Raw genomic sequence first — 12,811 nt, 5'->3', positions numbered from 1 at the left:
GGTTCTGAATTAAACTTTAAAAGCCATTACAGGTTTTAATTAATGTGAATTAGGAAGATACTGGGATATCTGATGCTGATTTTACATACAACATCTCATCATATCAGGTTTCCCTCAATGAGATATTCCCAACCATGTCCATAAATTATAAACTGGATTCTTTTTCTTAAGTTCTCTCAGTTTTATTGTTTGGTTATAATTAGTCTTGGTTAAATCTTCAGTAATGAAGGTTCGATTTTCATTGTTTTTCTTTCCTTTTTTTTCTTTCTCTCTAGCAGAATAATAGCTCGTTCTAAGATAGGACACAAAATCCACAGGTATTTGTGCTCTGCAGACTTCTTATTAATTGATCCAAGAATATGGGAGCGGTCGAATATTTCAGCTGGTACATCAACTCCAACATTTACCTTTAAAAACGTAGTGACCACGTCATCTGTGTTAAACTCAGCTGGATCAGCAGAGGTGACTGTAATATTTATGATACGTAGGTTGTTCCGCCTAGTTTATTGTTCAAGATTATCTATTACACGACTACTGGTATCTGGAGAGATTTGTTTTTCCTCTTAGGCTCAGAAAAGCGGTCAGGGGAGTCCGTGCTGCTTGTACTCAATGGTCGCTTACGATCAAGATCAAACGCCATGAACAGAGCGGAGCAAGAAATAAATAACTACTGGTAAGACAACAAACCTAAACAGTATGGTTTCCAAATATCCGCGTGCCCTACAGTCTGGTTTCAGGCAAAGTTAACTGTAAGCTGAATCAAGCAAACCTAGTTTTTTTCTTTCTCAGCGACTTTCATACCGGTTTCTACAAAGCTGCCATCTCGAGTCTGCCTCAATAACAGGCGTACTGAATCTTGGCGGGGATATAAGTACTGTCTTCTTGAACTATTTAATAGATCACTTCGTCTTTAACTCGTGTTTGAATGCTTTACAAGGTTAATAATAATTTGTTTCTAAAGTATGGAAGTTTTATTTCTGCTCATTTGTTTTAAGATATTTCTGGTCGAATTTCTATACGATGCAGTTGACAAGAAATACCCATACCACCCAATAAATATTCCGTGCTCTTTAATGATAAATAAAAAGAACATGCATTTTCTCATATTTTAAATCCTTCTTTCAAGTTTTGGTTTCTATTTCAACAAAATAACGTGTATTTCAGTTGTATTTTTATTCTCTGAGAATTTTCACAAGTTCTAAATACTATCGACCTATTTCAGTCCTATAGAGGAATCATTGGGGCCAATCCTTTCATTTTTGGAGAGGTGGGTGAGATATGATTATTTTGAAAAATAATATTGCTCCGATTGATATATAATATGAACCAATTGTGCCCATGCTATCATTTAAAACTAATTGTCTTGAGAATGAAGTAACAAACAATTAATTTGATCAAAAAGTAAACCACCCACCCACTCCTTATAAAATGAAAGAATATACAATAACGTGTACTCACCTTGTCGAATACTTGTAATCCAACGAGTACGTATCAGACATGGACTTAAATAGAGGTAGACCACGTGATTTATAAATACAGATTAGCTGGGCTGATTTTGACACCATTGTTTTCAGAAAAATAATTAGCCAAAGCACGTGCGACTTGCATTACTGCCCAAAGTAAAGGCAAATAATTTAGGAAATTGTAAAACAAGCAGCCTTACCATTTTCAGAGCTATATCTGACACATTGTGATCACTGATGCAGTTTAACATCGCGATGTACTTGTCTCTAAAGATAAACGAATTTATCACATTTGGGACTGACTATTTCAGTGGAGAAGTGGGGGAGGGGGTCATATTAAGTTTGATATAGTCTTCACTGGTGATAAAGCTGGAATATATGCCTCCGTACGGTTTGAGTGTTAACGCTTTATCAACACATATCAAATGCAAACACGAATATGTGCTTATTATAACCTTTCAATCAATTTCATGCCTACATTCATCCTGAAAAACCATGAGTAAATTAATAGGTAGCGTTTTAACAAGACTAAAACAATGAATTGCGAATACAGTGAACCAATCTGAATGTTCAGTCCAACATGTCGAATATGAAACATATACATGTTGCTCCTATTTCGACTGACGTCGCATATTTTAGAAGGACTACTGCAGATATATTTGCAGTATGTGTGTTATGATTGCAGTGTATGTGTTATGATTGCAGTATGTGTTATTATTGCAGTATGTGTTATGATTGCAGTATGCGTTATAGTATGTGTTATGATTGCAGTATGTGTTATGATTGCAGTGTATGTGTGTTATAATTGCAGTATGTGTGTTATGATTGCAGTATGTGTTATGATTGCATTATGTGTGTTAAGATTGCAGTATGTGTAGGATGATTGAGGTATGTGTGTTATGATTGCAGTGTGTGTTATGATTGCAGTGTCTGTGTTAAGACTGCAGTATGTGTTGTATGATTGCAGTATGTGTTATGATTGCAGTATGTGTGGTATGATTGCAATATGTCTGTTATGATTGCATTATGTGTGTTATGATTGCAATATGTGTTAAGATTGCAGTATGTGTGTTATGATTGCAGTATGTGTGCTATGATTGCAGTGTGTGGTATGAATGCAGTATGTGTGGTATGATTGCAGTATGTGTGTTATGATTGCAGTATGTGTGGTATGATTGTAGCATGTGTGGTATGATTGCAATATGTGTTAAGATTGCAGTATGTGTGGTATGATTGCAGTATGTGTGCTATGATTGCAGTGTGTAGTATGAATGCAGTATGTGTGTTATGATTGCAATATGTGTTATGATTGCAGTATGTGTGGTATGATTGCAGTATGTGTCTTATAATTGCAGTATGTGTGGCATGATTGCATTATGTGCGTTATGAATTAAATCCTCCTCCTTCTTGTTGTATTTGATTAAAAAAATCTCCGTCAACCTGAAGTTTTAAATTTATTTTTGCTTGGCTTTGCTTACTGATAGCGTATTGATTCCTGAATCGCACACGTGGACATTATTCCAACAACTGAAACAATTACGTTTTGCATTTTATGTCTGGAGTAAAATTCCCACTTCAAAGAAACTTTTCAGTTGCATCTAAAAAGAGAAGAAAATGCCGTATGCCCCAAGGATAGGTTTGGCTAATCTTTGAGAAAAACTGTTTACTATTATGCACGCTTATAACAGGCATAATCACACTCATCAAGAATTTTTTTTTTTTTTTTGTATTCTTTTTTTTTTTTTTCTTTGTTGATGACAAACCGTTATGGCTACAATTCCTGAAAATCGAAGGGGTCTTTTGGTCACGAAATATGACTGTCGCGGCGGGGGCAAATCTCACGTTTCGTGTGACACATCGTGTTGTAGAGTAGGTATGTTTTCGGTGTTGTCTTAATGTTGTGGTTGTTAAATGGGTACAACATGACAAATTTTTCCATGGATTTGTTCTTCTCTTTTTACTTTCGTGATTAGAACTTTCATGAAGATTTTATTATTAAACTTCTGCTTGTTTTGATTCTTTTCGCATTTTCCTAAATGACATATTTCATGACACGCATTATTTATTTATTTATTTATTTAAATTTGTTCGTTCGTTTGTGTCTTTGTTTGTTTTAAAATATCCTTTATGTTTGTCTTTACAACCCATCACTACAAGATATTGGGGGAAGGGGTTCTGCGTCTTCCCGTGACTATCTCTATACGTTCTTCTTAAATTAAACTCCCTTTTAGCCAATCCGTCTCTTGTGGTTTTAGTTCCGTGTTAGGTTTCCTTTTCAGTATTCATATGTATATTTCACAGTAACAAATTAGGATTTCATATTTATGCATTCTTTATTTATATTAGTATACGTTATAGTAGTAATTAATATTGCATACAGAAATGGGCCTTTTTGAACCGGGCCTTTCGAGCGCTAGTCCGTTTTGGCTTTAGTCTTTAGTGGTAGAGGTCCGTTGCGATCCTGAACCAGCGGCCATTGAAGTCGGAACTTGACAATGCTTGCACTGAATGGTAATTTGAAAAGACACTTGAACACACATACTGGAGATAAAATGTTTACTCAGAATGGACATCTAAAGGAGCATCTGAGCATTCATACTGGTGAGAAACCGTTCAAGGGAGCAGTTTGTGATAAAGTATTTAGGTGTAGCCGTAGTTTGAAAAGTCACACGATGACACATACTGGAGAGAAACCATTCAAGTGTGCAGTTTGTAATAAAAGCATTTAGGAGTAGTTCTGATTTGAAGAGGCACATGGTAACACATTCTGGAGAGAAACAATTCAAGTGTAATATTTGTAATAAATGTTTTAGCCAGAATGGATATCTCAAGGTGCATCTGTGGATACATGCTGGAGAGAAACCATTCAAGTGTGCAGTTTGTGAGAAAACATTTAGTCGCAATGAATGTCTAAAGAGGCATATATACGTACATAACGGAGAGAACCCATTCAAATGTGAAGTTTGCTATAAAATGTTTTGACAGAATTTATCTTTGAAGCAGCACCTAAGGATACATGTTGCAGAGAAACCAGTCAACTGTGAGGTTTGTAATAAAATTTTTAGTTGTCATGGTAGTTTGAAGAGTCACATGAGGACACATACCGGAGAAAGCCATTCAAATGTAATGGTTGTGATAAAATGTTTAGTCAAAGTGTTACTTTACATAAACATCTGATGATACATACTGGTGAGAAACCATTCAAGTGTGCAGTTTGTGATAAAAGTATTTATATGTAACAGTAGTTTGAAGATTTACATGATGACACATACTGGAGAGACACCATTAAAGTGTAACTTTTGTGATACAATATTTAGTCACAATGGAAGTCGAAAGGAGCATATGTGCACACATACCAAGGCATTTAAATGTAATGTTTGTTATAAAATGTTTAGTCAAAATGCACATCTAGAAGATCATCGGAGGATGCCTACTGTAGAAAAAACATTCAAATGTGAAGTTTGTGATAAAACATTTATTTAGAATTTAAATCTGAAGATGCATCTGAGGATACATGCTGGAAAGGAACCAATCAAATGTGAAGTTTTGACATAAAGTGTTTAGATTTAGTGCTGATGAAGAGGCACTAGATGACACATACTGGAGATGAGCCATTTAAATGTTATGATTGTGATTAGCTGTATAGTCGGAATGGACATTTAAAAGAGCATCAGACCATGCATACTGGAGAGAAACTGATCATGTTGATCTTTGGGGTAAAACAGGTGTTGCTTGGGTTTTATAATTAGGAACCCAGGAGTCCTATTTTGGATTTTTTTTTAGTCCCACCAGCAAGAGTTGAAAAAAGTCCCCTCCCAGAAATATATTGGGCATGTCATTGGGTTTAATTTTTTTAATTCTTTACACCACTGACATATTTTGTTGCTTATCCACTAGAGTGAGATTGAATTGTCAGTGCAAGGAAAGGTCTTATTTCAGGCACTAAGCTATGCCCCATACACTTTCTTAAGCTTGGCTAATGTTCAATCTGAACTATCAGTTCTATCAGCTTTAGCACTCTTCTGAATTTCATTACAATCTTGTGAATTTCTGTTTAGCCCCAAAATACTTATTCAGATTTGCAAATAGCATTTTGTCAAAATCCTGATTTTGAATTCACATAATATTTCCATGGATTGGTTTTTCTCTCTACACTTTCCTGATTAAAATTTCATGAAGATTGTATTGTCAAACTTCGACTTGATCTGATTCTTTTCACATTTTTTAAATGACATATTTCATGACACGCATTATTTATTTATTTATTTATTTACTTATTTATGTACTGTTTGTTCGTTTATGTGTTTGTTTGTTTTAAAATATCCTTTATGTTTGTCTTTACAACACATCACTCAAAAATATTGGTGGAAGGGGATCTGCGTCTTTCTTTTTGACTTTCACGATTCTTGTTAAATTAACAACCCTTTTATCCATCAGGTCCGTCTCTTATGGTTTTAGTTCCGTGTTTGGTTTCCTTTTCAGTATTCATACATATATTTCACAATATAAAAAAAATTAGGATTTCATATTTATGCATTCTTTGTTTATATTAGCAGGGGCCCCAAGTGGCCGAGTGGTCTAAAGCGCTGTCCATCATGGATCACTGCCATCTCACCTCTGCCTGCGTGGGTTCGAGTCTCGGGCTCGGCCAATGTGGATATGTGAGAAAGCTTGCCAGTAGCTTCTCGTGGGTTGGTGATTCTTTCCGGGCTTTTTCCATGGTTCTTCCTCCACCATTAATACTGGCTGCCATGCATAGCCAATCTTGTGCTGAAAAATGGCATTAAACCCTATAACAACAACATTTATATTAATATACATGATAGCAATAATTAATACTGCATACAGAAATGGGCCTTTTTGAATCGGGTATTTCAAGCGCTAGTCCTTTTTGGCTTTTGGCTTTTGGAATCGGGTCACAATTAGTACTGCCAGTTCAGTACGAATGTAGTTCTAGTCTATTTTTAGAACAGTTTTTCCTCTCATTTTGGTGGTGATAGAAGAGTTTTATTTATGCATTTTTGGTAGGGATTTATTTAAAGGTAATTGTTTATTCTTGATAATATGAGCTCAGGGTGTCGTTGTCTGTGTGTATTTTAGCGACAGTGCACAGTGAGTAATAAGGCCTTGGTGATGATCCGGAAGTGAAATCTGTGTTCTGTTTACATGCTGCTCTGTTGACAGTCCAGCATCTCAAAAAAGAGCAGGTCAACCATTGACAAGAACTTCACCGTGAAGTCATGTTGAAAGGTATTTCAGATTAACATATGATTTGCATTGATTGTCACACAGTGGAAAGGTCGGTACTGAGAAACAAATGTAGAGAACATGTAGTAAAATTAATTGTGTTCTATGTCGAGGTTCTTTGCGATCCTGAAACAGCGGCCATCGAAGTTGGAACTTGTCCATGCGCATGCTCATTTTTGATACGAGTACATATTTGAAATTCGAATTCACTTTGATGTGAGAAAATGCTTGCATTGAATGGTGATTTGAAGAGACACTTGAACACACATACTGGAGAGAAACTATTTAAATATGACATTTGTGGTAAAACGTTTACTCAGAATGGACATCTAATGGAGCACCTGATGATTCATACTGGTAAGAAACCATTCAAGTGTGCAGTTTCTGATAAAGTATTTAGGCGTAGCCGTAGTTTGAAAAGTCACATGATGACACATAATGGAGAGAAACTATTCAAATGTGAAGTTTGTGATAACATGTTTAGTCCGAATTCATATTTGAAGCAGCACACGAGGATACATACTGGAGAGAAACCAATCAAATGTGAAATTTGTAATACAAAATTTAGTCTGGTTCCCTGCTTACTATGCTCCCTGCGTTGCACTTCGCTATACTAAGTCAGGTGAACGCTGACGCCATATTGTCACGTGATCAGAACAAATGGCTTCGCATGGAGAGATCTCGGTAATCTAACCGTGGCACAGTTATTGCTTTAATATTCTGTTTGTTAGTGACACAATGCGAACTTTACTAATACTTTTGAGTTTAACTATAGCAGTAGTTATCTTGTGTTCAAGCTTAACCAGCAAATCGGCTACGCAGGTATTTTTATAAATATTTCTACAATTAGGTGAAGACAAAGTATAGGGATACACACAACAATATTTTGTTAATATTGCACGTTTCCAACAATGTCATCTAAAAAATTCCTTTTCCAATCGATTCCTTGATAAATTTTACGTCAAAATTGATATGAGGTTATGTACAGCAGCTTTAATTTTGCCAAAGATTAAGATGAAAATATCTTCCCCATTTTACCAGGGGTGAGGGTAACGATTGTTTTGCAAATATTGCACATTTCACACTGTGTCATCTAAAATATTCTAGTTGCAATGAATTCCTTGACAAATATTACATAAATATGCATATATATTTGCTATGACATCCCAAATTTTGTCAAATATTAGGATCAATATAACAACCCTCTTCTATGAAGGGGCTAAAGTGACAACATTTTGTCAAATATTGCATATTTCGACTGCATCATGTATGACATTCCATTTGCTATTGATTACTTGATAATTATTACATCCGAATTGGTATAAGGTGATAGATGACACCCTTAATTGGCCAAAGGCTAACATCAAATCCCTTCGGGGGGGGGGGGGGCAAATGTTGCCAAAAACTGAACAATTTGGACAGCAATTTGACCAATTTTACATTGATATTAATATATTGTTCTATGTAACAGCACAGGTTTTGCCAAAGATTAATCATGATTTAGATAGGAGTTTCTCAAAGAGAGTAGTAATTTGGTCTAATGATTCAGGGACATTTTGTAAATAAAAAGGTTGATAGAACTTGATGCATCTTATTTAGGTTTGGATATAAACCTTTTTATGGAAATAGAGATAAAACGTCATTCATGATTTTATGTTAAATTATATAAACATTAAAAATAAGAGGAGTCAATATAAAACAACACAGTTTAAATGAATTGTTTAAGAATTGTGTTGAGAGTCACAGGGGGGACAATTTAGAAGGAATTGTTTAAGAATTGTGTTGAGAGTCATGGGGGGACAATTTAGAAGGACATGGGTGGCGGGTAAAGGATTCCTCTGTTCATGTATAGCTAGCACTTATTAAAACCAAAACACTAGCCTTCATATATGAGGGTCTGCTGGAGGCTTGGATTGAGCTCAAGTATGGAATGAAAAATCTCATTTTGACTGATTCATCGAAAATGTACCAATTGATAAAATCTTATTTACTCTAGTGTTCTGTGTGTACATGGGCATATTTATAAAATGTACCAATTGATAAAATCTTATTTAGTCTGGTGTTCTGTGTTTACATGGGCATATTTATAAAATGTACCAATTGATAAAATCTTATTTACTCTGGTGTTCTGTGTTTACATGGGCATATTTATAAAATGTACCAATTGATAAAATCTTATTTACTCTGGTGTTCTGTGTTTACATGGGCATATTTATAAAATGTACCAATTGATAAAATCTTATTTACTCTGGTGTTCTGTGTTTACATGGGCATATTTATAAAATGTACCAATTGATAAAATCTTATTTACTCTGGTGTTCTGTGTTTACATGGGCATATTTATAAAATGTACCAATTGATAAAATCTTATTTACTCTGGTGTTCTGTGTTTACATGGGCATATTTATGAAAGAAAACTCAAGCATTAAATAAAACTATACATACATGCCAAAGTTTATGATGAAATCTTCATGGTATCAAGTTAAATAAATATCCATTTGTTTAGGGAACTTAAATTTAATATTCTATGTTTAATGACTGACAATAAAACAAGATATGTGAAGCATTTATCATAAAAAATGAAAATGCTTTCAATAATATCTTTATTATATCTATAGAAAATGGTTGCAAAATGAATAATAATTATTATGTCATTTGAAAATACACTGAATTGATTCTTTGATACCTAGTGAGAATAAAAAATAAAAAACATGTTTCTTGAAATGTTCTAATTTGATTTTATAGAATGGAGGGTCATCTTAGTTTCCACACCTATTGTAAAAGAGAGAGGTCATCAACAACAGGAAAGACTCCTGTGCAGATAGAGAAGCGCAGACAGAGGTATATTATGCTGTTTACAGTTGGCAACATTCTGTACTGACTCACTTTACACAAATTTTGAATGTCTAGCCTCAAGGTTTGCATTCAAGACCTTGTTTAAGGAGATGCTCATTTTATGTTGATACTCACTTTGCCTCAGATCTGTTACAAAAGTGAAACAGATATTCTCTTAAAACTACACAGGAATATTTGCATTTAACTCATCAGTAAGACAAGTAAATAAGTATTAATTAAAATCAATTGTTTATCTTTATTTTTGCATTTGTAAGGTACACATGGAAATATAAAAAGTATTTATTATTGTAATGAAGTACTGAAATGAAGAATCATATAATCACTCTATATATCTGAATGTTTACCATGCCATTATTATATGCATAAATCAGACCGTGTGACACTTACATTTACTGTATTGCAAGACGACTGTATTCTATTTTATGACATCATGTGTGTTTTTACATTGAGATATAAATGACATATAAACAAACATTTCATTGGCTGATAGCTTGTAATCCAGTATTATTTTCATTATATACTCTGTGTATTGTCTTGTTTGTTATAATAGTTGTTAGCAGGTAATTTTTATACATTATTATGCAATTAACAGGCTTGTAACATTAAGGGTTGAAAATGTGGTCATTATTTCCAGAAGACAATAGGTAAATACTTGCATTATTAAGTAGCAATAGGTATTTAACTAAGTTATTTGTCTTTCCAAATTCATGATAAATTTTAAATTATTGTTACTGAGTCTGAGATTTATACGACAAGTAGCAACTCATACTTACAGTTAATTTCAAACATTATAGCTCATAACTGTTTATTGATTGCAGTTCCCAGACCAAAATAGATCATACAAGAAATGGATCAAAGAAGAGAAGTTAGCAATGATGGAGTTTGTGGAGGAGCATGGAATACCATCAGCAAATGTTAACAAATTCTGGGAGGAGTGTGCACACTACATTTTCCAACCTACTGGCCTTGTGAAATCAGGTTAAATTTAGCAAAATATATACAGAGTATGAATCTCTTTGGATCTTAACACTACTTACCTTTTAACTGTATCGTCACCCAGTCTGGACCAATATAGTTAAATTGAATGCATTCCATTAACTAGCTTCATTGAACAACCCTCAGAGAATTAATTTGTTTGAAATTTGTGCCCTCATCATTGCATTGTACTGATTAATTTTACAATGTTACAATTGCCCGGAGTCATAAGCTTTGAGAGCAATGGAGATGTTGGTCAGGTTATTAGTCTGACCAGATTATGGAATGTAGGTGTAGAAAAACACTTTGATAAAACAATTTATTTACAGCATGTCAGGTAATTATGATACATATTGTGATTTAAAAATATTTTACTAATGGTCTTTGATTAGGAAATATTAGTTTTTATTGTCAGCTTGGTTTGGTTGTAAACTTCACACTTTGTCTAGGTCTTTTCTTTTAAAGGGCCATGAATTTCTAAATGATAGAACTAGTGAATAGTCTTAGTTTAGTGTATCATAAGGGGTTTGGCTTCATTTTCTTGAGTTTGTGTGGCAAAAAGTCTATGATTTATTGATAGATCATCAAGAATCCAAAGGTTGATAGTTCAAAGAAATTGTTTGTGGCAATACCCCATTTAATATATTTCCTTGTCTTTGAATTATGTCAGGCATTATTAGCCACTTGTCATAGGTCAGCTATTATTAACCACTTGACACAGTTCAGGCATTATTAGCCACATGCCATAGGTCAGGCATTATTAGCCAGTTGCCATTGGTATGCATTATTAGCCACTTGTCATAGGTCAGACATTTTTAGCCACATGATATAGGTCAGGCATTATTAGCCAATTGCCACATGATATAGGTCAGGCAGTATTAGCCACTTGCCCTGGGTCAGGTATTATTATCCTCATGTCAAAGGTCAGGCGTTATTAACCACTTGCCATAGGTCAGATATTATTAGCCACATGTCAAAGGTCAGGCATTATTAGCCACTTGCCAGAGGTAGGCATTATTAGCTACTTGCCATGGGTCAGGCATTATGAGCAACTTGCCATAGGTCAGGCATTTTTAGCCAATGCTATTGTTAGCCATTATTAGCCAGTTGCCATTGATAGGCATTATTAGCCACTTGCCATAGGTCAGGCATTATTATCCACATGTCAAAGGTCAGGCATTATTATCCACATGTCATAGGTCAGGCATTATTAACCACTTGCCATTGGTAGGCATTATTAGACATTTGCCATAGGTCAGGCATTATTAGCCACTTGCCATAGGTAGGAATTATTAGCCACTTGCCATAGGTCAGGCATTATTAGCCACATCTCAAAGGTCAGGCATTGTTAGCCACTTGCCAGAGGTAGGCATTATTAGTTACTTCCCATGGGTCAGGCATTATTAGCCACTTGCCATGGGTCAGGCATTATGAGCAACTTGCCATAGGTCAGAAATTTTTAGCCAATGCTGTTGTTGTTAGCCAGTTGCCATTGATAGGCATTATTAGCCACTAGCCATAGGTCAGGCATTATTATCCACATGTGAAAGGTCAGGCATTATTATCCACATATCATAGGTCAGGCATTATTATCCACATGTCATAGGTCAGGCATTATTAACCACTTGCCATTGGTAGGCATTATTAGATATTTGCCATAGGTCATGCATTATTAGCCACTTGCCATAGGTAGGCGTTATTAGCCAATTGCCATAGGTAAGAATTATTAGCCACTTGCCATAGGTCAGGCATTAGCCATATGTCAGGCATTATTAGCCACTTGCCATAGGTTAGGCATTATTAGCCACATGTCAAAGGTCAGGCATTATTAGCCACTTGCCAGAGGTAGGCATTATTAGCTACTTGCCATGGGTCAGGCATTATTAGCCACTTGCCATGGGTCAGGCATTATGAGCAACTTGCCATAGGTCAGGCATTTTTAGCCAATGCTGTTGTTGTTAGCCAGTTGCCATTGATAGGCATTATTAGCCACTTGCCATAGGTCAGGCATTATTATCCACATGTGAAAGGTCAGGCATTATGATCCACATGTCATAGGTCAGGCATTATTATCCACATGTCAGAGGTCAGGCATTATTAACCACTTGACATTGGTAGGCATTATTAGATATTTGCCATAGGTCAGGTATTATTAGCCACTTGCCGTAGGCAGGCATTATTAGCCACTTGCCATAGGTAGGAATTATTAGCCACTTGCCATAGGTCAGGCATTAGCCATATGTCAGGCCTTATTAGCCACATGTCATAGG

General features: G+C 35.2%; 1 protein-coding gene across 1 annotated transcript in view; it reads left to right on the top strand.

The window, feature by feature from the left end:
* Positions 1-3,911: 3,911 nt before the first annotated feature.
* LOC149773239 (transient receptor potential cation channel subfamily M member-like 2) overlaps positions 3,912-12,811 on the top strand; it is an 83,621-nt gene continuing 74,721 nt past the window's right edge. Inside the window, exons 1-3 of the mRNA XM_089946574.1 lie at positions 3,912-4,508; positions 9,456-9,551; positions 10,392-10,544. The gene's annotated coding sequence lies outside the window, so the exon portion shown is untranslated. The remainder of the gene's footprint in view (positions 4,509-9,455; positions 9,552-10,391; positions 10,545-12,811) is intronic.

This window comes from Sinohyriopsis cumingii, unplaced genomic scaffold (assembly GCF_028554795.1).
Source record: "Sinohyriopsis cumingii isolate HCF-2022 unplaced genomic scaffold, ASM2855479v2 utg000792l, whole genome shotgun sequence".
Lineage (NCBI taxonomy): Eukaryota > Metazoa > Mollusca > Bivalvia > Unionida > Unionidae > Sinohyriopsis > Sinohyriopsis cumingii.
Note: the sequence above shows the minus strand (reverse complement) of the source record. Positions and strands in the feature narration are given on the sequence as shown.